The sequence below is a fragment of the Phalangium opilio genome, unplaced genomic scaffold (genome assembly GCF_054372755.1).
Source record: "Phalangium opilio isolate 3A_F unplaced genomic scaffold, DU_Popi_V2 ptg000113l_1, whole genome shotgun sequence".
Classification (NCBI taxonomy): domain Eukaryota; kingdom Metazoa; phylum Arthropoda; class Arachnida; order Opiliones; family Phalangiidae; genus Phalangium; species Phalangium opilio.
The window spans coordinates 7,315,323-7,342,772 of record NW_028324209.1 but is presented as its reverse complement, the minus strand read 5'-3'; the positions used below and the strand labels follow the sequence as shown (position 1 = coordinate 7,342,772).

At 38.5% G+C, this 27,450-nt stretch overlaps 1 protein-coding gene across 3 annotated transcripts in view; it reads right to left on the bottom strand.

Annotated features, from left to right (window-relative positions):
* Positions 1-27,450, bottom strand: part of LOC149623650 (fat-like cadherin-related tumor suppressor homolog) — a 107,618-nt gene that overhangs the window by 78,764 nt on the left and 1,404 nt on the right. The window lies entirely within an intron of this gene.

Sequence of the window (27,450 nt, the reverse complement as noted above, 5' to 3'; positions counted from 1 at the left end):
ACTGCAATGTCGGTAACGCTCTTTGAAGCAGCAGCAGCAGCGCGGACTCAAAGGGATATTTATCATAATTTCACTCATTTATAGGTCAAATTCTGAAAATTTGGGGCTGAATTTTTGATGGCGTGCGCATCGTTTGAAATTTTAGGACATTATTTTAAAAGTGTACTTTAATTCAAAACAAACTGTTACTATTACGTGGCGCCTGAATAATAAACAGTTTGTTCTTTGCACTTTAGAACGAATTTGATGCGTTGGATACTTGTCAAAATATATGGCAAAAGTTGAGACTCCAAATTCAATACAGCTTCCTATCATAACCTTATAACACCTTTAATAAGTATGGAACAAAAGATATATTTGTAACCTTCATAATAACACGGAGAGCGTCTCCTGGCGGTGGATTCTCCGAAGATATAAATCATCGCCTACTCTGATCTTCATCTCTATTTCAAACCCGGACTAGACCAAACAAAGAAAAATAAATCCCAATAGGTTATGCCTCTACTCTGTTCCGGTTTGAAGGAAAAACAAACCTTTAAACACAGATGGTGCCACAGTCTTTAAAATTTTGCCTAGTGTATAAAACCAGGGCGGAGTTTTAAAACCCATACTATAGGCTCTTACTCATACTTATGCGGAAGATTACCGAGTTATGATGGCATTAATTAATATTTCTCGCTAGTACGGTCTCATTTGTAACTAGTGACTCAATTGTGTCATTTGTAATTAAAAGACAACCCTAAAGAAAAAATAGATAAAACTCTATACGATACACAAACCACTTAAGCATATATCCGAATCGTATAGATAAGGTATGAATATAATCAAAAATTCGTTTGTATTTTTAGATTTCTATTTTTCCCGTATTATTGATATATAATGTATTTAAAGATTCACCCTTTGGGACTATAGTGAACGAAATAAATCGAGGTGGAATCGTTATAAGTCTCCGGGAGCACTGAAATCCCTTAACTATCTATCCGCGCGCGCGAGTCTGGAGGCAAAAGAAAACGATAATCCATGAGAGAGGGCGGCTTCCATACAGTTAGGTCACGCGATTCGCTCATTTAGTCGCAATTTCAACGACCAGAAAACGAATAAAAAACAAGACCGTCAAGTTCAATTACGAAACGCCAATATTTTCTATTTTTTATTCTAGTTTCAGTACGATGTGAACCGAAAATTTCCAATAACTGTCTTTGACGAAACAGCACGTGTCGCTAACTAGAGCGACTTTGGAAATTGACGAGCTGCGAGAGTAATTTTCGTAGGCCGTGAAATATTGCACTAAGCCTAATTTTAATAAGCCTCTTCGATGTAAAAAAGGGGTAGGCAATGATCGGTATCAAGACGTACAAAGGGATTGACCCATAGCCGTTTCTGCGCACTCTCTGAAGGCAAACGTCTAGAGCGCAGACGCCAAAAACTGAGATGGAAGGCAAAGTTTTAACCCCCTGTATTTCCCCCTTAGTTAAATCGAAGAGGCTTATTACCACTTGCGTGGGACGTTAGCATTTTGGGATAGAGAGAGACATTTTAAAATTTTCAAAGTTTTCTACACAGGATTTACGAAACACATTTCCCTGGGTGCCGCCATAAGCTATGGGCATGGCCGTGATTAGGGGCTGAAATTCCCTATCAGTATACCACACTAGACAGAAGGTATTGATCAAGAATAAACTAGTGGCAGTAGAGGGGTGTTTAGAGTGCGTATCCCTTACTCTGGGCGCGCTCTTGTAAGAGGGGATACTGTAAGCGTCCAGTAGGGGATGACACTGAGCTAAGAGATACAAGGGTATACCGTTTGCATACGTAGTACTGCCATTACTCTATGAAGGGTTGGTTCAAAATTGCGCGCGACATTCGTTCGACCAAAACCATTCAAACTCTTCCCCATCCAGCCATCTAGGATCAGACCAATAAACCATTAGCAGTCATAACCTCAACGGGTTAAAAACCGCACTTGCATATTTGGAGCTGTGTGTGTCGCTTCGCTTGCCGTACACGTACGTGTATATCTCTCCGCTCCGGCCCGATCAAGAGCCCGCAAGCTTTACATTGGGAACGAAATATCCGATATCATATACGATTATTCGCTCGCGAATCACACGCGCTTGTTGCAGGTACGCGAAAAATGTATAAATAAATAAATAAAAAAATAAAGAAAAAGGAATCGTTATCCGTCAGCACGACCTCGGAATTACACGTATTAGCGTTAAAAACCTCTATACCACTCATTTTGTAACTAACTATGGTTGAGGTAAACAAACGTTTAAAATTTTTTTTTCGAGCGGCTGCAGGCTGTAGAAGCATTACGTTGATCGTTGCCATTGTTTTAAAAGTATTGAAAAGAGGCAAAACTCATTATTTTTAATATTTGTAAAGTTATTTAGAGTTCAATTCACCATGGCCCGAGGTTAAACTATCGTGTATTTTAGGTATTATTGTAAACGTTGAGGTGAAGCCGACTTCCGGGTATAGCCCCTGTATAAGTGTTCCACCCGCTGAACACCAAAACGATAGAGATGCTTGGATTTTGGATCCAATTCTATAGTCTGTATACTGACCCTGGGTGTTTCTGAATCATCGTTTTTGAGTGATGATTTTTTGGAGTGTTTTACGGATGACCCCCTTAAATTTAATTAAGAAACTGAACGGCAATGGTAATTTAGTTAAGGGGTCATCCCTAAAACACTCCAAATATAACTTGAAAACGGTGGCTAGGACGACAAAAGGTCATTGAACGTTTTCGACTCAAAATCGTCCAAAGAACACCCCAACAATTTATGCTAGACCTTATAGAAACAACACCGGACTTAATTCCCTTTTAAACCCAAGATGGACACGATATTATTGGTTGTTTTGTAGAAATTAAAGGTATGTTTGAAATTAAAAAAAAAACAAGAACTTAAAAGAATTTGTGGAAAGGACTTGGTTCGCGCGAGCCTTGCATCGCAATAGGCACAAACAACAAACATTTTATGAAAGTAAGGGTTCAGTATGTAAACAAATTCCCCCTTGGGAATTTTCTCAGCAAAAGGAAGCCGAGGACCCGAGGTACTGGATCTAGAAAAATAAACGAGACTTGAATGCGCTCAAAGCAAAAACAGGATTTTAAAGTAAATATCGGTAGCTTCCAATAAGTTTTCAAAGGGTATGAGCGAAGATTGAAAATAAACCAATTCCTGTTACGGTTTAAAATGTTAGTTTAATTTCGCCTAAAAAAAGCGTATGAGGAATTTAGTTAGTACCATCACTACGATAAATAACAATCCTTATCAAGAGTAAAAACAATATTACATTCACCCCATCGTTAACAACAACGCATTATTTTATCTCAGATTTCGGTAAAACCGCTCTCGAACACGGCACAGTTATCTCATCATCCCCCCCCCTCATATCTATGCCCCCACTTTCATTAATTACCAAGAAAAGTTGAAGGGGTCGACCCGAGAGTTGTGGGGCGCAAAAAAAAGAGCGGAGACTTGTCAAATCCACGTTGAGAATGACCCAAATAAACTATCAAATGAAGCAAGGTATACCTGCATGGGCTAGAAGAATATCGCTCTCTCGTTTTCACAAACATCTGTTACTAAGCAAGGGCTTGCCTTGCTCGCTCTTCTTCATTTCTTTCCCCTCGACGAAGACGGAGATAGAAAGATCAAAAACACGCCATGCTCTCTCTCTCAGCAGCTTAAACTCACGCCCCCGTTACACCCTATAGCTAGAAACCGAAAGAGACAAAAGTTGGAAATGACTTTTCCAAGTTCGATTCGGTAGTTGCTTGCCCGGGAATCGGTATCGATAAATGCCACCGAACGCACTAGAAACTTTCCTTCCTCCACCCTACCCCCCTCGTAAAAAGCAATCGTCTTCTCTTTCTGACTCAAGTTAGGGACTAGAGATTCTTCAAATTGCATGGACTAGAATTGGTCCTCACTGAAGAGTTTGCTGGTAATAATAAGTAACTTCTGAACGCCAAAAAATATATCAAATCAGGGAGGAGAGACTTGAGAGGGAGTAATAAAGTGAATAGGCGAGTTCGTTCGCTTCGTGGCTAAACTCGTTTCTCTCCGGCGCTGCTCTGCCACTCGTCGCGGTGACCGCGCGCATGCGTCAAATTTAAAAACCGGCTTTGAACTAGAAGAGGAAGGTTGTTTTTGAATATCCGTCATGGTGAACTATAAGAAGTGTTGTTGAGTCTCTCCTCCCTGGCGGTAGTAAGCGACGTCACTCGCGCCTGCGCGTTAGCTAAAATCGTGGAACGGAGATAGAAATTCCTACCCTCACTTTTTTCCCCTCTTACCATTTGTATGACGGCTTTTTTAGCATTAGATCAACACTCCCTCTCAAGTCTCTCCTCCCTGATCAAATCAGGGCTTGAAATAAAATCGTTAACATAAAATTAGGACCATAGTAATTCTTTTATTATACTTAAGATTACGTATCCTGATAAATGGGGTAATTTAAAGCGGAATTTGGTTAATTACCGGTAATGTTCGGATAGTAAGAAACGCTAATTCTATAACCATGATAACTCCAAATAGCGAAATTAGTTAAAATTCCAACATGAACTGTGGAATTTCGACATTTTACTACTACACCCCCCAAAAAGTATGGGTCATGCAATTGCGTCATATGTTGCTTTTCATGTCCTTGTTCTTAACAAAGTCCTTGCACCTTTACTTTATACGAACTTACAGAACGAACAAAAAAAAATCAAACGACAACAATCAAAAGCTCTTTTGATTGAAACGGATTCCAAGGGAGGAGTGAACGGAGGTCAAACTGACCAGCACCACTCGAAAGACTCGGACAACACGTCGAACCCCGGGACATTGAGTGAGTCTCCACCCTCCCAATTAGCTTTTCCCTTTTCAAAAAAAAGACCCCGGATTCAATAAAAGAGAGAAGAGAAGGAAAAGAGAAGTTGGTCGCGACGAAAGAGAGAAACAGAAAACGAAATTGAAAATATACAAGTTGCTGCTGCTGGCACGACACGAAATGGTATCGTCACGGACCTACTTTCTCCAATTATCAGTGACAGACGAGAGGGAATAGGACTAAAGAGAAAAGGAAGAGCCAATACACAGAGCCAAAGCGACTCTAACCGCTAGTATGCCAACTATTTAGATGATGGAAGCCTGCGATGTGGGAAACGATACAACAACAAGATGAACCGGTACACATCAAGCAATTCGCATTAGAGTTAACGGCGTACAAATAATACGGAAATTATCATTTTCAAACTTAATTGACACCGAATGATACTAATTCTCATATACTAAGTTAAAAACTTAGAACTAGGAACCGAATTACAATAGCAAACCAGGTTTTCATCGTTATCTTAGCTCCATTATAAGTCTAAAATTAACAGCCAAGAATCTTAGGAACGCTCCAAACCAGAAGTGAGATGAGACTAGAAGTATCGAGCTAACCAAATTCTTCACTCGGCGAAAGTGAATATTCTTGACAAGACACCAACGGTTGGCCCTCTAGTAGCGGTTTCTGAATTTTCCCTCCAAAACGTGAGACGCTCGTGGCGGTAGACGGCCGAACTAGATTCAAGCACAGGCGTCCGTGTTCCGCGGCTTTAGGTTGAGGGGAAGGGGGTAGGAATTCAACCAATTTTTTTCTCTGTAGTGTAGGCGCGATGGAAACGGCATAAAATCCTCAAATTTTTTCACTAGTGCCTGGATCTACTACCAATGCTAGAGCCCTTCACTTCTAGTCTCATCTTACTTCTGATCAAACGTCGGTGTAAGCTCAGTTTTTATAGATATCGTATTAAGATGAGGAAGTCGCCATCTTCGGCTATTTTCCTTGCGCCAAGAAGTACCGCTAGAGGCAGCGCGAGTTGGCTAGCCTTCCAGCTAATAGAATAGAATGATCAAATCCCGACTCTCTCGCATCATCGCCATATTGGAAAGCTTATAAACGACCCAGAACAAAAAGTATGATCTAATAGAAACCTAACGTTCTCGGGATGTCCTAATTAGGTTACCGAGATAACACCTTAAAATTAATTAATCCCGAAATATTTTTTTAATTAAATTGCTCTATTTTAGCTATCGATTACCGTTTCTCGAATTCAAATTTGTTAATTAGGGTTTGGGAGACAGTATCAGTTACCAAATCAATAATAATAGATCATATCGATTAAATAATTAATTAATAACTGTATCGTAACTAATCGACACTAATTTCGCATCAATTGAGATTTTAATCTCACACACACAGCGAGTATACCCACAACCGGTAACCACGATTGCGATACTAACAACTCCAAAATTCTTTATCAGGACTAACAATGGGGCCCACTCCACGCTTCTCAAGCTAGGAATTTGAAATCAACGAGGAAACAATGCTTTAACCTTACGTCGTCTTATCCGTTGACTGACTCATTTTCTAGAAACAATTTTGAAGTTTCATTGAAGGGGGTAGTTTTAACCGTTTTCCAATGGATAATACTATCTTATCAGCCAAATATTTTTGTATTATAACAAGAAGCGATATCTAGTTTACTAGGGAGAGCTATAATATGCCTAAGTATTCGTACGCCATAGTCCCAGTCCCACTTTCAAAATACAAGGGGGACGTAAAAGGAAGTCATTCGCGTCGCGCTGACGTGTGTTTTCAAGAACCAATGAGATGCTGGTTGTAATTCATAGGCGGCGGCGATTAACTACGGGCCTACGTTTGGACTGGAGATAAGGCTAGAAATGTGGTGAATTTATCCCTTCTCCCTAGTAAACTAGATATCGCTTCTTGATTATAACTAAAGCTTATCCGCGTATTTATTTATGCCTAAGAAAAATACCAGTCTCACGCAAAGCCGGAGCGGTGCCTCTTAAGAAGTTAAGATCTTGTCGCAATATCCGTGTCTATCTGACGTAAAACTTAGCATATTTTAGAGCAGATAATGATGTTCACAAAGGAGAGGCCAGTGACTCAACGTAATTGGTGTACTACACTCTCTATCTTTGTCTGTAACTAAGGGATTACGAGGAATCTGACAGTGATTAGCCCCTCGTATGGTGCCATCAATAATTAGTCATTCTATTTCATAATATCACATTCAAGTAAAAATACGAGACAAAAAAGAAAAAAGGGTATGGAATGTTATATGAGATAAGAGATAAGAGATTATTTAAGGTGATGAGGTACTTGAGACAGGTTTGCGCAGGAAAATTGAAGGTGAAACAGACGATACTTATAGAGATATATCCGTTTATTCATATCAACATAACCCAAGCATCGAGCGCGATGCTAAGCTGCATTACTAAAAAAAATTAGAAGCGACTCGAGGAATCTTTAACTCCACCGTCTCCACTGCTTACGTATGAAATTTAGTGATGTACGCGAGTACCCTGAGAAACTCACGATGGTTAAACCATGGTGACGTCAATAAATGTAAATTTTAGAAGCCCCTAAAGCGTATCAAGGTATCTAATCTCGGCACCGCACAAGTATTCTCTGTTTTAATGCCAAATAGCTCCCATTCAAATAGACCATTTCGATGTAACTAAGATTGAACGACACGGAGTATAATTCTGCCTTCCATCTCGCTTTTTGGCGCCTGCGCTGTAGTCTTTTTGTATCAGGAGAGTGCGATGCAGAGATGGATGACAATGTATCAACCCATCCCTTGTATGTCCCAATATAAGGAGCTAACAGTTCTGACCCTGAAACGTCACACCCTTCTATCTCTTACTGGAGTTTCATCCCCCAAACGGTTGGAAACAGTATTCTACACGCAAAAATGCCAACCAGAGGGGGCTGCGTGACGTCAGACTATCTCTTCCCCGTAGCCAGTTTTTAGCACCCTATAGAAGGTTGCCTTACCCCTTTTTTACGTAGAAAAGGAATTTACTCCTCAAATTTTCAAATGAATATTTCGGTAAAATACTTTTAAAAGACAATAAGACCAATCAGTGCTTGCAAAAGGACAAACAACACTTTCGGGAAGCAAACATAAAAAGATATATATAGTCCTTTTAACTTTTTAAATAACAAAACGGGTTGGGGTTTTTTGTTATCAGTTCCATTCTGCGTATTGTAAAAGAGATTTTTTCTTCAAGTGCTTGAATTTACCGTTTCCTCTTTCTGGCATAGCACGCATTCTCCCCCGCCAAGAATCTTTGCGATAAGATAAATAACTATATAGACTTTTGCACGAATTCAATGGCTTTTACACGGCTATACTAAAACAGAAAAAAAACAAGTTGGGAAAACCAAAATATTACCTCTCCGAGTCAAGAGGTCTACTACTACAAACTTATTTACCTAGATATGGAATTATTTCACTTTTTTGAAGTAAAAATTTACGAAATATTGAAGCAGTATTCCAAACAAAGCGAACAGTAAAGTAGACGACATTTTACATCCAATAAGGATAAATCTTGGACACATGGAAATCAGTCAATGGGGAAAAGAACAGGAAATGAAGTCTACGCTTCAGCTGTTTACCCTATATTATGATAGCTACATTCACAACTGGTTTGCAGTGTAAACACTATCGTCTCGTCTCACCTCAACAATATTCTTAGTTTGCCAACATGAATGTTAACGTTAAATAACACCAAAGCTAAATTGTACCTAGACGCACTAATAGTTAATGCGCACCATAAAGAGAATAATAAGTCAGTAGCTACTACCCGTTTACCATTAGCCCTTTAACTAATCTAATTGCCACCATGATCTTTTCCTCTATTATAAAATCTTAACCTGATTATTTAAGAGTGTATTAAACTTTCGGCTCACTCTGAACCGTTAATGTCTCTTCATTTCAGACACGAAAATCAAAGCCAAAAGTTTACTTCACCTCAGGCCTCAATTATTTACAATTTGTTTCACTAAGCCTATTGCGGATAATACTTGTTATACCCGCCGGAGTCAAGGTCTTAGATTTCTTCATGAAGTCACTAAACCAAGGATTATTCTATATACAGATGTAGTATAGCTTAAGTAATATATAAACAGCCATTCCAAATAACAATATTAAAACAAATCTTTGGAATATCAAAATGAAACAGAGCTTTAAAGCTACAAAAGTACTAAATGCATCATAATTACGAAAAATACTTCCACATATTCACTTTATATTATGGAAAAAGGGAATATTAAGGTTCTGTATGATTTCTTAACACATCAACACAAGGCTAACTGCTAACGCGACGCACTAGTGTAACAATGGACGGACACACACAGACAAAAACATAAGCTGCTTTTTAACTCTTTCCGTATTAATTTTGAGTTGAGAAACAAGATTATCTTAAATATTAAAATAAATATAATTAATATTAAATATTTTCTTCGTCAGTTGTTTGCCTTATTGAGCGTTACATCGTTTTGATAAAGAACAATTAAACATTCTTGAGAGACTTGACTAATATTGGCGTTTGAAATGAAGCATACGCCGGTTGCTTCGCCTTATTCAAATAGGTAGTATATAAAGGATTCGAATCGCAGCTGTAGATAAGAACATCGCAATTGCGTGAACCTTGGAGGAAGACCCCTCCATTGGAAGGCTAGACGTTTCTCGTAACCCTAGCCGATCGCCGCGTATGTCTTAACCTTAAGGATGATGGTGGTGTTAGAAGCCAGGTATACAGACTGGTGTCCATGTGGGATGGACAAAAACAAAGACCAGAAGATGGTGGTGTTAGAAGCCAGGTGTACAGACTGGTGTCCATGTGGGATGGACAAAAACAAAGACCAGAAGATGGTGGTGTTAGAAGCCAGGTGTACAGACTGGTGTCCATGTGGGATGGACAAAAACAAAGACCAGAAGATGGTGGTATTAGAAGCCAGGTGTACAGACTGGTGTCCATGTGGGATGGACAAAAACAAAGACCAGAAGATGGTGGTGTTAGAAGCCAGGTGTACAGACTGGTGTCCATGTGGAATGGACAAAGAATAGAAGATGGTGGTAGTGTTTAGAAGCCAGTAAGTACAGACTGGTGTCCATGTGGAATGGGCGAAAGACTTGAAGATGGTGATGTTTAGAGGCCAGTAAGTTCAGACTGGTGTCCATGTGGGGTGGACAAATGAACAGAGTTGTTAGACAGGCAATGGAGTAATAGCCTGTAAGTCGAATACAATTTCCGGGACTGTAAATGCGGTCTGGAAATTGAATACACGTTTGCTCCGATTTGCAAACTGCGAACGCGGTCACGTGGGTGTAACAACAGACAGACACACAGACAGACAGACACGTCGAAATTAGAACCTCTCCGTGACATACGTCACTCGGAGAGGTAAAAATACCGGCAGGCATTGCGATAAGCGGGGGAAGCTTTCCGCGTTAATTGATTATGAATAGCTAGAGCCATATTTGACGCATTTTTTGGCTTTAAAACAACCCAAAACCTTACCGAAATAGGTCGAAAACCTTCACGGTTATTCACTCTCCGAATCGGATTGTGGGCTAACGTGCTTACGCTGGATTACCTAAACCAAACACTACTTCTTGAAGGCCGACTTCCATGAAGCGAAAAGAGTTCTAGCGAACTGAAAACCGAGCATCGAGACTAACAATGGAGCGACCGTGCATGCCGATTTTCGAATCCCCGCTGGGGCAAAAGTTGGAAGAGTTCTAGCTAACTGAAAACCGTGCAATGTGGTTCTAGCGAACTGAAGATACACAATAGAGAATTGCCTTCAGGGGAAAGCAAAAATTCGAGAGGAAATAAATTTAAAAGGATTTCTATTGTTCATCTTCAGTTCGCTAGAACCACATTGCACGGCTTTCAGTTAGCTAGAACCCTTCCAACTTTTGCCCCAGCGGGGATTCGAAAATCGGCACAGTCGCTCCATTCTCGATGGTCGGTTTTCAGTTCGCTAGAACACTTTTCGCTGGAAGTCGGCCTTTAAAATTGCCGGGTTTTCTTTTTAATCAAATTACCCATATAAGGTTATATAATAATAATAAAAAAAGATGAATACAGCACGGATTCATGGATGATGCGTGGAGAATGTTTCATAGTGGGATGGCTTACTGTGAAATTGATTATTATAATTTTTAGGGGTTCTTCTTTTTGGGTCATTTATCGGATTGGGATCGTAAAAAGGGTCAAAGATCTCGCATGGTACGCGTGGCAAAAGTGAACTTTGGAGATAAGAAGTAATACGTGTGATTGATTTCTCTCAGTAAATGCAGTCACTGGTATCCAGGAATTTGGCAATTCGCAATCATATTCTGAACATTCACTCCTACATTTTACCCGGCTAGTACAAAAAGTATAGACCCACAGCCAACTCCAAAACTGAACATTAACCATAACATTCCGCTGTAACAACTCGGCCTTTTCCTTTGATTTCCCAATTGTTGATAACGTGTTAGTTTTACCAGGGATCCCTGGTTTTACTTTCTATGCCTTTTTAAATGAGCGTTCCTAGACTTTAAAACTCTTAGCCATACCTGAAACTTTCCGCTGTAACAACGCGGCCTTTTCCTTCCATTTCCCCAATTGTTGATAACGTGTTAGTTTTACCAGGGATCCCTGGACTCTGGTTTTACTTTCTATGCCTTTTTAAATGAGCGTTTCTAGACTTTAAACTCTTAGCCATACCCGAAACTTTATGACCCTAACCCTAATGTCCTGTTGAAACGACAGCTGAAATAGAGATTTTATGATTAGCTCGTGCGCTCGCGTTAATTTTTGTTTCGATGGTCTTCATATTATTCGTTATAATCTTATTTTTTGGATTAATAAAGTCAGTGTTTGATATTAAAATATGTCAACTGACTTTCATCTAATGGACCATTACGCCTCTTTTAAAGGTGTACAAGCTCTTTCAGAAAGAGTATAAAGAAACAAAATATACAATCTCGAAAAAAAAAATACCTTACAGTATATTCCAACATATCGATCTGACCACACACACACACAGAGAGAGAGTGAGACAGAGAGAGGAAGACAAACAAAGCAGATATTATTCATTCATAACGATTCATAAGTCGTAACATGCCTCGTAATATTTATAGCATTTTTTTATCAACGCCATTATACAACAGATATACAGGGTGTTTCTGATAAGTCTACCATAAATTAATAGGAAATCAATTTTGAGTCAAAAATGTGGAATCTACAACATTTTGCTGTCCGGGCGTGCACTGTTTTAGAGTTAAAATTGGAGTGCTTTAGAGATGACCCCTTAATTAAATTATAAATCACTGTCTCTCAGTTTCTTAATTAAATTTAAGGGGTCACCCATAAAATAGTAAATCCAATCTTAACTAATTGAAAACAGTGACCCTCAGGGCAGAATGGCGATAGAAGTTACATTTTCGACTCAAAATCGCCCTATAATAATTTATGCCAACTAGACTTATCAGAAACACCCTGTATGCCTACGTCCACAACTGAATGTACAACACACAGCTGTGTTCCGCGCGACACCCTCTAAAATAGAAACTTAAGGCCCCTAAATCGCGTCGAAAACTATATATCTATATATATAAATATACATTCCGGCTACAACATATAGTAGTATACATTTATCGAAATAGAAATAGACGAATGATGATGATGATGATATGATTAATATGGAGAGGAGTGTGACACTTCCATTTCTAAAAAGGCACCAAGGCCTATAAGAGAAACAAGCGGCTTCTAGGCTAAAGTGGGAAAATAAAGTGAACTGTAATATGAAATAGAAGACTTCCGATATCTCCTAAGGGGAATTCGGATGAATATGGGCTGGCTGCTTTATGTTGACGATTCTTTCTTTTTTGGAAACTATCTTTAGAAAAAAATGGGGCTCTCTTTGGGTCACCAAGACATACTTGACGTATAGGCTACTTGGTATAATTTAGAATTCATCTCTAGCGCATCAATTACACGTAACATTAAGTACTTGTCAAAAGAAAAGAAAAAGAGAAACTTCACGAATGAAGTACCCGATTTGACAAATTCAGATATATCCGTGTTTTAGAAAATTTGACATTTTAAAACTCTACTAGACTAGACCTACTTTTCCATGTTTTCAATGATCATCGGAAGTAATTTTTCCAGACTTTTTTTTTTGTTCATAAATGACTAATAACTTAAAGTTACTAATAATTTGAGTTCGTGCTACTAATATAGAAAAATTACCCAACCAATATGAAATTCCCAGACGTTGATGACATTTTTAAAGTTAACCAACATTTCACATCCATTATAACATGTTCTTTGGCAATCTCCGCGTAAGAAAACTCCCCGACTTCATGAACCGAGAAAGACATCATTCCTTAACTATTTTCAATTAATTACCAGGGATAGATTTAATTTTAGAAGTAGGAATGAAGAACGGTTAGTATTTACATCATTGTCCGACTCATAACCCGGTAAAGAGCCCCTCCCTAAAACGCGTAACAAAAAGTTTAAATTATCTTATTAACTCAGTTTTAAACTACGTTTTGATGACGTTGCTGATGGGGACGGCGAAAAATAAACGTAATTCCTTTTTACCTCTGTCGCTATGACCCTCCCGCCTCTTCTTTCATACCCCCCCCCCGTCCCGGGGAAGGGGGTCCGGGACTTTGACGCGCGCCCAGATATTACTCTGTTCTCCATTCCTACTTCTAAAATTAAATCTATCCCTGCAATTACGTAATAAAAACCTTGAAATTTCAAGCTGTCTCGTAATGTATAAAACTTGGATCAAAATGAACACGCGGTATAACGAAAGATAAGGGTTAGTGACTTTTGACCATCCAGTATATTATAAGGACCATTAATACTTCTGACATTCGAGTCATAGACCCACCCGATGCGTTGCGAGAGCCAAGAGAATGCAGTTGATAGAACAAACTAAATTGTAAGAAAGGAAATTCTTGTGTTTAGGAACGTCTCTCCCCCCCCCCCCGGCTCGTTTCTTCGGCGTGAAAGGTCCAATACATACATCCCTTTTAGAGGCCAAATCGTACATACATCTAACGCGAATAAAACCGCCATTATATAAAAAATACAAAGGCAAGAAGTATGGTGGTGTTATAGAAAGACGTCTGCTAAAGGCGTTAATGGACTGCATCCAAAAAAGAGTAACGCGAAGTTTTCAAAACTCTCGAGGCCACTCGAAATTTGACCTTTCGACGCTTTTCTGAACAAGGAGGATGATGAGAGGAGGAGGAGAAGACTTACTCTGATTCGAGAAGCAGCTAGAAATTAGAGAAATAATCGTATTCAAAATGGCGGAGCGAACCTACGTCACAGTCGAAAACAAAGTGATTTTTCGTTAAATGTCATGAACCAACTACACATAATCTTAGAATCCTCCGCCATTTTTCTTACTATGGCAATTAGATATGGTCTCGGTGATCTGCGGCTCCACTTGTCTTCTCCTCGCCGTATATACTCCTTGTTTCAAACACCCACGTTATTCAAAACAGCTAAAAGTCTTGAAAATTTCGCATCAATTGATAACTTTCTATTAATTTACAGCGGTAACTGAATCAAGAACTTTACATTCTTTATACAAAAACCCTCGCATGAAAAAAAAAGAACAATGCATAATAAATTATTCAATTTCTTGGAACGAATATTTCAGACATTTATATATATATATATATATATATATATATATTTAAAAAAGGGTTGTCTATAGTCATTAATATTACAGAATTTAAATGACTAAATTTAAGCTTTATAAAAGACGAGTCATAAAAACAGGCTAATATAAGTACAAGGTCTGTATATGCGCAAAAAATTGCACTATATAAGTAGTAATTAAAAATTCAAAGGGTTATAAACAGATGAAAGCTTTTTGGAGCTTTGTTTCGGCCCCGCATCTAACCATGTTTTCATAGCAAAAAAAAAGCTATTAGTAAATCAGTATTAACGGCGGTTAGACAATAGATTTATTTATTTAAACCATACGCGCATAATCCAGTTTGGTTCGTAGAGGTAAAGAACAACTTTCCAAAACAAGAGCTCTTACTTATTTTAAAAATAGCTTTTGTGTGGGATTTATAGGTGGCCATACGGTACTAACGGGAAAAAGGGCACGGCGTTGCCCGTTAGAAACTTTTTCTTAATATTTTTGGCAGCCATATTTGAAAAATGGCGGTCCAAAAAGATAAAGCCGCTCTATATGGCATAGAAAAGACACTAAATATTTGTGAAATCGATTGAAACGCTCTTAAGTTATTCCATGAAGAATATTTTACTTTTCTATCCGCCACTTTTTAAAATGGCAATATTTCTCGGTGCGTACCAACAGCGTAAGAGTAACATCAGTGCAAAATTTCAGCTTCGTAGGTAAAGCGGCTTGGGCATGGCGTTCATTATCAATCAGGAAGTTAGTCAGGACTTTTACTCATATCATAAGTTTATAAGATAAGATATGTTCCATAAGTTTATCAATGGTTACTGAGATATTGTCATGAAGTGATGTTGGTCATATATTGTCGTAAAGCGACACCTGATGAGGCGCTGTGAAAGGCTTAGCACAGACTAAATAAGAAAATGAAATGGACTGCAAAACCGAGCGTGTAGTCAATTCTCGCTTGTCATTCTCGAACTAGCTCGAGCTGTAAGTCTCTAGCATTACGAAGTATAGGTAGTGTTACACTTATGAAACTTATTGCTTATACATAGACAATTTCTGAATACAGGGTCTAAAACAACACAAAGTTTTGCTTCTTTTGGATTTTAGACATAATACGTAACAAACAAACCAATTAAATGAAAACTAAAAGAATGCGGGAAACACTCGGGAATGGTGCGTTGTTGTTCATTAATTCCAAATGATATAATGGGTTCGAAAAGCGAGCATTTACGCCTACGCCAGTCTCGTGTTTCACCCGGAAATAAAAAACAAAAAGAAAGACTAAAAATGTTGTTAAATCCCAAATGCTAAAGCTTACGCGAGGGTCAAAACTTTGGTTTGTGTGTTTGGTTCAACAGACGTTTCGTGGATAAGAAATAAATCCGAAATAACGGGGTAAAAACACAATTACTCGCTCGGATGCTCGTACATTAACACCTCTCTCACTCTTCTTACTCTCAACTCAAGACCTTATACCATTATAGGCGGCTAAAAACAAACGGGGCAAGAATGGGAGTGGACCAAAATCTGATCCAAGATTCCTGGGCCGAAATCAAGCATTGCCTTTGGCAGATAGGTTCATAGATAACGTGTGGAGGTTGGGATCAAACTGCGCGGCCAAGAGAGTAAGTTCAACCTATATCTGTATTAGTACAAGTACTGACCGATCGATTGCCTCAAAAAATCAACGTCAAGTCAAAATGGTTTTCTCTACCAAGCTGAAAATTTTCTAGGGATGTTACTCATAGCTAGACACCAATAAAGATTTTTTTTCCCAATCCAACGCCATCTTAGAAAATGGTGATCCAAAATGTAAAATACACTTCTTAAGGGAATAACGTACGTAAGTTTGAACCAATATCGTTAATATTTAGTACGGAATTTACTAGAGACATTTCTGTGGATGCTGCCATAACCTTTCGTTAGTGCCTGTGGTCGCCATCCGCAGCCTTGACCAAAGAACTCTCCATAAAGGGGGCGGTAACCTCTTAAATCCCGTACACGTGGTCGCTCTGTACTATACAGACGGACTTAATGGTCTTTGGGGAGAAAATTAAGCAAACGCGTCCTAACTTTCTTGGCTAGTACTGCGTCCTGACTGACATAACGGTCAGGATCATCAACGTCCAGCCCAAACCGGAAGTTAAAAACTAATCTTGCAAAGGGTAGTAGCGAGTTTCGGACAACCTTCTATTTTTATCTACTAAGCGTGGAAGCGGTTGTACAAAGGCTGAAATGAAAAAGACTGCAAGGATTATCGCCCACGCGCTCCAGAAGTACTTCATGATAGCCGTAAAAATTCTTGACGATAACAAAGGAACATACGCGCGGCGCCTACGGTACATAGGTCGAAAACTGTTTTATAAGAGTCGAGTCGAAAAAAAATGGTTCAGCCATTCTGTATTCCAGAGTTCATAGGGTAGAATTCATGGTTCGTAAGCAATTAAAAAGAAGGAAAACAATTTCACTTATATTTCCGCGTTTAACAAGTAGTTGTATCATTTTACAATGAAGTAGCGTTTTATAATCTAAAATAGAACGACTATCAAATAGAATTCACGGTCTGAAGAATACACCACTTTGACATTACCTAGGGCGCCACAGCGGGCTACAGCGAACTAGTACTTATTAAGATGGGCAGGGAAAAAACCGCGTGGGGTTGCGCTTTTGCTAGTAGGGGTAACAAAGAGCAGTTTCTAGTCTTTCCCTTGCGGCGCTTCGAGCGCGGGGCATCGGGCATGCGCGCAACAGAATGTCGAAGTGGTGTATTGTACAAAATTATCTGCCAAACGAACGTACATGTTTCTATACTATAACCAAAAGTCCATAAGACATGTTCCATAAGTCACTGGTTACTGCGAGCTTTTCATCAAGTGACGTAGGTCATAGATTCTCATAAAGCGACGTCTGGTGAGGCGCTGTCAAAGGCTTAGTACAGACTAAATAGGAAGATGGACTGCTAAATTAACAGAGTCTAGTCAATTCTCGCCTAGTGAGGCGCTATCAAAGGCTTATTACAGACTAAATAGGAAGATGGACTGCAAAACTAACCGAGTCTAGTCAATTCTCGCCTCCCGTTCTCCCTCGAACTAGCTATCAGAAAGTCTCTAGCATTACCAAGTATAGGAAGTGTCATACGTATCTTATAAACTTATGCTATAACTTAACATATTCTTCCCGGTTTACCATGCTTCATATGAACCCTGGCGATATACGCAATCAAATACTCTTTCTAACAAATTTTAATTGCCTTTATTTAGCTCGAGACATTGGATAGCATCCTGCGCCGAAATGTGACCATGACGAAATTTATGGAATGAGTATATACGTGTCGGGTAAACCAGACATCAGAAAACAACTTTTGAAATTGAATATTGTTCCTAATGCTATAAAAGGTTAATGTTCTGGGACTGGGATACATTCCAGAGAAAAAAGTGCATCACCGCTGCACCAAACCTTAGTCGTGATTCGTGAAATTTTGTTAGAAATACGATAGTAAATTCGCCCGTCATTGGAGTGATCTTGGTTTTTAATACATTCATTCCAACACCATTCTTGATCATCCTTGATTTTATAATTTTATAAAGTCAATTACAGCATATCATATGGAACTTTTCAGCTTGAACAAAGCCATACGGAGCTTATTAACTAATAACAAGAAGTGATATCTAGTTTTTTAGGGAGAAGGTATAAATTGGCCACATTTCCAATTTTATCTCCAGTCCAAACGTAGGTCCGGTGTTAATCCCCGCCTCTAAATTACAACCAGCATCTCATTGGTTCTTGAAAACTCACGTCAACGCGACGCCAATGACTAAAAATTACGTATTTTCCGACTGAGGAAAGGAAAAATAGCCCGACCCCTGCTTTTACGTACCCCCTTGTATTTTGAAAGGGGGACTGGGACTATGGCGCGCGAATACTTAGGCATCTTAAACCTTCTCCCTAATAAACTAGATATCACTTCTTGCTAATAAATTATGAAAAATCAGAAATTGTGGTTAAACGTTTGCAGGTATTTAATGGAATGTTCTATTATGGGTGAATCCATCTGCAATTATTATGTTTTTTGTTTTTGATAAATTTGGTAATTAACTGAGAATATATTAACAACCATAATTAAAATCAATTGACGAATAAATTTTGGATAATTCCACTAAATTCCAAATTAAAAATTACAATTTCAAAAATACCAGCTATATTACAGTGTGCTCATCGTTCGGATATACCTTTCAGTTTTGCTCTAGTATATCCTTCCCCAACACTGTCAAGTACAAACAACCCCTTAATTTGAAAGCAATCAGCCACAGAGTTTAAAACGGTCCAATAGCTATACCATAAATAAATAAATAAATAAATAAATATATAGCAAACGCAAGCAGAATTAAAATTCAAAACACCTACACTCCCGGAGTATGACGTGCAAAATCTGTAAGCGCTAAACGGAGAGGTTCTATTCACTTAGTTTAATGGGTGCGCAAGCTGTACCTTTGATTATTGCACTAAAGAGGTTTGCTTCCATTTTCCTGGTTAAAATAATTACGAGTTACTAGAGTGATTAGCCCCTCGGTGCTGAAGGGTGCCAAAAATAAACCACGTCATATAAGGAATTTAATGAATTAAAATTTGTAAGTCATCCCTTCAACAATTTCTATGCTTATGTATTTACCAACTGCGTGGGCAAAAAAACGAAAAACAAAACTAAATGATTTTTGAGCTATAGCGAGTTTTAATTTAGAAGGCAGTCCAGTCCGTGGTCCGACCTATTTTTGAACATGGTCGGTACACATTAAAAATTTCAGCATTGGGCATGACCGTTCGGACTGGAGCTAAATCCTCGATCGAATGCAACCTCAAAAGCTTGAAATATCAGAATAATAAACTAGAGCAGAAGATAGACCTAAACAAAGTTGTACAATTCTGATCTGTAACGTTTGGGAGGGTCCTCTATATACTTGTTGAGATTATTCAGTCCAGTCTCGATGGTGTAATTGATAATTGTGACAAGACAAGAGTTTCAAATATCTGATCAACTTTCACAAAACTTCCAAACTTCAAGGATTACTAATTTCCACTGGGAAGTTTTCGATTTAAAATTACTTCATTTTAATCCTAAATTTCACCCAAGACTCGAGTCTTTCTCTCTCTTAAATCCGTCATTCTAGCAAACTGATTCACTGAACAGTGAATAGTTCAGAGTTTCGTAATACAAGACATCTGCAAATGACAAGTTAAGTCATACCCTGCTCCTACAACAGATCAGATCCGATACTAATTTAACTCAATGCATTATGAACGACAATACAATTCGAATATCTCGAACAGAGAACGTACACATAGAGGCATGGAGTAAAATTTAAGGCAAAGAGCAATAACCACAAAGTTTAAAAGATATGTTCCATAAGTATGACGCTACCCATATTTTGTAATCCTACAGTGACTTATTGAGAGTTAGTTCGAGAACGAAAAGCAAGAATTAACTACACTCGGTTAGTGTTGTAGTCCATCTTCCTATTTAGTCCGCTTCACCAGGCGTCGCTTTACGAGAATCTATGACGCCTCACCTACGTCACATCATGACAAGCTCACAGTAACCAGTGACAAACTTATGAAACATAAAGAGAGAGCAGACGACGGTGTAACTCGCTCGATAAGTCTATTTAGGTCTCTTACTTTAAACAATAGGTTGCGCCGTTACAACATGAATGCAATTAGTCTTTAGTGCCTATTTGATCTTGTTTTTCATATCCCGAAGCTAACTAAGTAGATAATGATAGATCCCGGGGGCTCGTCCGTCAAAAGGCCTCATGGCCATAACTGCAAGGATTATAGCAGAGAGTTCATCCAGAGGAGGAACACTTCATAAACAGCTGTTTATAAACTCATCCAAACGAAGAAGATACGCAAAATCTCAAGATTAATAGCGACCACCCAACTAGGTTATACGCCGCAAGAACCAGTTTCTAACCAGGATTTTGGATTACAAACTTAATAACATTTAAATTATAAAGCACAACGAAAATTGCGAGATTTATGGGTCGTGCTAATTCAATTTTGAAATGTCGCCGAGTTAGTCTGACACGTACCATAACCCTATGATACTCTTCATAAGAATGGGTCCGACGTACAGGCACAGGGTACTAATTTGTACCTGGCAATTGGGCCTTAGCTCTAGCCTCAAGGCCATTATGTAATGCATTTTTTCTACACAATCAAATCAAGTTACGCCCCTCCTAGTATTTTTTAACTCAGCTAGCGTGACGTTGCATGACGTAGTACTGCCGTGTCCCTACTAAAATAGCTACCATAGTTTCCTTTAATTTTCAAGGCTATTCTAAAATCATCTTCCACAGAGTAATTTTATTGGAGTGACATTGAAAATTTGAAATAAAAGCGCATTACATCGCAGCTAAGTCTCTTTAAACATTGCTGGCTCCGTGGTGGTAGATTAGCGTCAAATTGAAAACGGCATAATAGCTTTCATATACGCTAAACTCGAAGGCGTGGGTAAGACCATAATAAATTAAAACTTAAAATCGTGTTGAATCACCCGAAGTCTCCTTCTTAAAAGGCGTCTTTATGTAAACGCTAATCGTTTAACAATTAAAAGGAAGATAGACGAGGCTCGAAAGAATGGGCAAGCAAGCACCTGAGCAAACGATTTATTCACTGGCCTACGCTAATATTGTTTACGCGAGTACTTAATTTTTAGGGAAAATACGTGAAGTGAATCGATAATTAATAGCTTGGCGCTTGCCCCCCACCCCCACCCCCGTCTAAACCCCCCCCCCCTTCGCGTTGCGTTCAGGGAGGCGAGAGAAATGCTAAAAGTTAATTTTAACAACGCCTTTTTTGGACATGAAACCGCGGCGTAATCGTTAATATAATTAAAGCAGACTCCATGCATAGCCGGACTGCAAATATTTACCCAGCAGCAGCAGCTATAGCTTTCTTGAATTATATAAATGGTTTCATGGTTCTGTATTAAATAATACGTTACTTTAAGCGATTAAAAAGTATAAACGTCTATGAACCCCTATAGGTTAATATTAAATGGACGTTATATAGGCCTAGCTTGAGGTTTTAGTTTCCGGGCAAAGCACAGAGCTGACTTTAGCCTCTGTTACTTTTAATCGTTCAGTAGAGTCAAACCATGCCCGCAACCTTTAGAACATGCACTTTAAAGTTGACAGTGAAATTTCTTACCAAATTTAACTAATTACACAAAGTTTTCATTAAAAGCTGTTTGCCATTTTTCCAGTTTTGACGGATCGTAGGTGAGATAAGCAGGGAGAATTAAGGTGAGATGGAGTTGAATTGAGGATGGGTGACCTGCGGCAATGAAAGTTTCCCAGTTTACCTTGCGCACGCCCCTACTCTGCGGTAGTCGATTGTTAAGTGCTGCCGCGTAGTGCCATTTATTCGTATGAGAACTAGCTTATTTTTATAAGACACATGGGACATCCATTACGTTTCCTCAATGTACGACCCCCTACCGAAACGCAGAGCATGCAGGAACGACTTCGTTGCCGTTCCGAAGGTGGGGGTACAGACTGCAACGTTATAGGTATGGAGGTTGCTACTCCATCCCTCCTTCCTTCAAGAGCGAACAGACTGCAGATAGGCTTAGCAGCTCAGTTCGAATCAGTACTTGACTAACTTGGTACATAGAAGTTCCGAAATTAAGAAAGAGGGGACCAGGAATCTTCTTTAGCCCCCATAGTGAAAACTACCAATATAAATAAACAAAAATCGACAATCCTTCTAAATGGTTGTTGAAGAGACCAATTTGCGCAATTCCATATTATACAGAGGAAGTTGACGACCACCACGTGACTCAGACTGCTTAGTAGCAAATAACAGACACTAAAAGGGCAGCTAATACGAGGAGACTGCGCCTTTATGGTTCGAAATACGTCCTGATATTAAAACGGTCTTAACACAATCAGCGAGCGTGCTAGAGAGAGAGAGACACGCCGCAAATAACACGTTCCCAAATGTTATAAAGGAATTGATGGTATCATGGCATTAGGAAAACAATGGATGCGGCTTATCACGCCTAACTTTATAAGTTATAAGGCAACTCCGGACGACGAAGCGAACGAACGAGCGGGCGTTCGTGTTGCGTTATTAGTAGGACACGGTTGCGCGAGGCTATACGCTTCAAAAAGCAATTTGGAAAAGAACGCGGATCAACGGATGCGATAATTCGTATACTTAAGGCTATTTCCGGAAAAGATAGAAGCAGCGGCGAGGGTGAGAGTGCACGTGTTGTCAAGAGAAAGATCGCGTACACAGAAGAAGCTCGCGCGCTGGTGGCTAAAGGGGGAAAATTCACGTCACATCAAAACACGATCGTAATTCGGACCTATACACACTTTAAATCGAATTATTAATAACCGAAGTATATTACCACGAAGATATGATGGATGGCAACGTTATACGTAATTTTCATGCTATATAAAAGGATCGGTAGCATTTACAACAGGAAGCCAGGCTACTTGGCAGACAAAGTGCAGTACCAAGTAGCTTCGCCAATCGCCTCTGGTTGTAAATTGTAGCAATCCTCCTAGTCTGAAAACTATGTAATGCAACTTCATAGTTGAAAGAGAACGGGGAGAAATCTCTCAAGCCGCATTTACACGAGACACTTTAAAAACATTTTAACCTTTTTTTGGACATCCGTCGAATTCTAAACTTTTGCAGTTAATCACATAGATCTTTTATGAGAGAAAATGCATAATTTGTTATTTTTAAAAAATGGATTAGACCTCTCCAAAAAGTTTTCAAAGTATCTCGTGTAAACGCGGCTTTACTCAAATATGAGGTCCTTTCCAGCTAGCCTTCCATACACTGTAAAAATAGTCGCCATTTTGAGGGAAAAGGAAACGTATCGTGTAAACACTCTCTGTCTCTCAAGGTGAAATTATATTAAAAGAAGCGATATGTCTGTCTGAAAGTAAGTAACGATACGACAGTGTTTAAAATTGCATAACGTAATTAGGTAGTATTTAAACTTTTAATATAAATATCCCGTGTTGCAGGGTTCGAACCCGCGACAAGACGCAGCGTGTCTTGCTTACCGTATACTTGTAAAAGCAATGAACAAGGATGATTACGTTCAGAATGCAAATTTAAAAGAAAGAGGGGGCAGGAATTGACCTTACGGGGATTGTGTTTAGGTTAGGTTAGGTTAGGTTAGGTTCAAAAACAGAGATCCGTTTTGTATCGCCTTACACGATAACTTTAGGCTAATCAACTTCTGTCTGAAAATCCGTCCGGTTATTCCATTGATGTGTGGGAGGTGGTTCTAATCTAAAAGAGCGCCACCGTCCCACAGACCCAAAGATTAAGTATATCTAGTGCATTTATTCTCAACATGAAAGGCCATAGAGTCAAGAAAAGCCATTTACGTCGGACTGACACGTATTTACGGGGGCGGACCATTTGGCCATTTTACAAATACAAATACATTTTTTAAAGGTGTACCCTTTTTTTCAAAATTTAAAAAGAAAAAAATATTTAAACTTTTACTATGATCGTCATACCTATGTAATCATAAACTGTGAGAAATATTATTACCTAAATATATTCATTACATATTGTATAGTAGTGTACCAGGTCCAGGTCATTTCTATTCATTCATAATTTAAAAAAAAAATTCATTTTTACTCCGATAAATATCAAATGTTACGTGAAAACCAGTTTCTCATGAGAAATTTAGAATAAATCCCGTAGCTTTAATAACTACATCCCATTCATTTTCAGGAAATTTTATACTGACAGACACAACGAAAAAATTTCGGTCAGCATTATGGCATATTGTATTATTTTATAACGTCATATCTCAAAATTCGGAAGTAACATAATATCAGTAAGTATGACCCTTCAAAATGTCATAATGCAACAAAGGAAGGTTTGTTGTCATGTAATAAATAGGGGTTCTGAGGGTAAAACGGGATGGGTAAGTGCCGGGTAATTTTAAAGTAATATTAGTTCTTGATGTTTACACCAGCAGGGTTTCTTCTCTAGCCAAAGAGTTTCGACAAAGTTTCAGATTCAAATTCCCTGACCAATTCCGAGCGATTTTTAAACTACCCGGGCATTTCTGGCCTATTTTTAAAACTACCCCGGACTTTTCTGGCCTATTTTTAAAACTACCCCGGACTTTTCTGGCCTATTTTTAAAACTACCCCGGACTTTTCTGGCCTATTTTTAAAACTACCCCGGACTTTTCTGGCCTATTTTTAAAACTACTCCGGACTTTTCTGGCCTATTTTTAAAACTACTCCGGACTTTTCTGGCCTATTTTTAAAACTACTCCGGACTTTTCTGGCCTATTTTTAAAACTACTCCGGACTTTTCTGGCCTATTTTTAAAACTACTCCGGACTTTTCTGGCCTATTTTTAAAACTATCCCGGACTTTTCTGGCCTATTTTTAAAACTATCCCGGACTTTTCTGGCCTATTTTTAAACTACCCCGGACTTTTCTGGCCTATTTTTAAATTACCCCGGACATTTCCGGCCTACTTTTAAACTACCTGGACATATCCGGCCTACTTTTAAACTACCTGGACATTTCCGGCCTACTTTTAAACTACCTGGACATTTCCGGCCTACTTTTAAACTACCTGGACATTTCCGGCCTACTTTTAAACTACCTGGACATTTCTGGCCTATTTTTAAACTACCCGGGCATTTCCGGGCTGGAAAACAGACCTCCATTAACTTATCATACTTATAATATCTACAATACTTAGGATATCGCTTAGTAACGCAAACCCGAAAAGAAGCCAATGGAATGAGGGTCCTATAATTCCCATGCAATGTATCTGATACGAAACAAAAACCGTACGGGAAATATATACAATAGTTATAGACAAATACCAGGGGATTTTTGAGGCCCCTTTCATTGTCTAAATTCACACCCCGCAGGAGACTGACTATGCGAACCACTTTTACAGCGGTTAAATAAAACAAAAATCTATACTGCTAACGTAACGTGCCTACACACACTCGTATCACAGACCAATAAACACTTCACTAGGCTAAGGTACGCGTTCTAACAGACATCAAAAAACACAAGCAGATTTTAATGCAATTATAGATAGTGTGAACTAAAGGGGCTAGAGAAATCCCCCCCCCGTTGTCTTAACTTTAACCGCGCCTTAGGGTTGTCAGAAATTGAGAGAAGCTCTCCTGCAGGTTTGGAACTGAATCGAACAGAACCAACGCTTTTCAATCTGTTGTAGCATAGCAGACTTGTATAAATAATTATTATAATTATTATAATTAATACAAGTTGTAGTTAGCGGTTGAATTGCCGTCAAAAAAATTACTGGCAGTGCCTGGCAACACTTGCCTGCACACTATATACAGCTTAATTTGTCTATCTTTCTGATAGTAACGCTATGACAGCGTTTAGCATCATTAGTAAAGTCAAGGTAACGTTATACGGCGTTATAAAATTTAAAAGCAAGGATAATTAAGAATAGTGTGGGAATTAAACGCCTGCAGATTGTAAGGTATACGTATATATAGAAGCAAACTATATATACACTATTATTATAGAGTTATTTTATAATTTAGGTACAATATAGTCCAATATAATACATTTAATTTAATCAAAAGTAGCTGTACATTAAAACAAACAAGGAAATTCGCAATTGATTCTCAACGAGCTTAGCTAGGCGCCGAATTTCAAACTGGTTTAATATATATATATATATATATATGTACAGCTACTGTGTTATAAGTAATTATATTTACATAATACAATATCAGCGTTGATAATAAATCTTGAAAAGCAACTTTTAAGGCCATATATCAAAAAAAATAAAATAAAAGCCTTTATCTAAAAATGAAGAGGCTGTGATAAATTCAAATAAGAAACGAAATTTGTAAAATTAATCCATTTGTTCTCAAACAAATAACGGCCAAATTAAAGCACCTTACCGGATGTATATTAACTTGAGGTTATTAAAGGCCCTACAAATATAGACGCGCCCTGAAATATCTGGCTTTTATTGCAGGGTTGAATTGCACGAACTTAATTGCAACCTCTATTGATTTTAATAATGTTTTTTGTTTTTAAAAATAACTTCGAAGTAATCAACTTCTGGTTACAATGGCTATTACTCGCTAAAGATAAGACTTTTTGGTTTACGGTTGATGTCACGTCATAATTTAGAAAAAAAAGTCTAAAATTTAATAATTGCCTTATAAAATTTTGAATAAGAATTAAATATTTAAATAAAATAATATTTCTCTTCGCCTCATGCGGTTTTGTTGAATATTTAAGGCCCTGCCGTCCCTACTATACATATTTTCCACTAAAGGGGGTTTTTGCCGGTCCCCCAGTGTTGCCAGGCCGTTGCTGAGTCAAGAGATTGTACAGAGAAAGGCTAGCAGTTCAGTTTGAATCAGTACTTGACCAACTTTACTTACAGAAGGCCTGACAAAACTTTTACTGTGAGGGGGGAGGAATTTTCTCTAGCCCCTTTCGTGAAAAGTGGCCATAATCAAAAATTCCATTATAACGCAATTTACAAATGCACAAATTGCAATTTATATTTTATATTTTGCTATTAAAAGTATCCTTATCATGTAAGACAAATTTGTACCGATCCTGGGCGACTTTACCACCCGCTTTTTTTTTAGTTGAAAAACATTAAAAGCCGCAAAAACTGGGAGAAATAACCTTCAAAGATGTGGTTTTTTTTTTTCAGAACTGACCCCCCCCCCCAAACTACCCCCCCCCCCGTTCTAGTGGGGTTATAGGGTTCTTTTTTTATTATTTTTATTTTTTCAAGGTCAATTTTTGAGACTCGTTTCGTTTTGGTCAAAAGTTTTGATGCCCTCAAATAATTATACTATGTCCAAGCTTTTCGAATGCTTGTGTTTTATAATCAAAA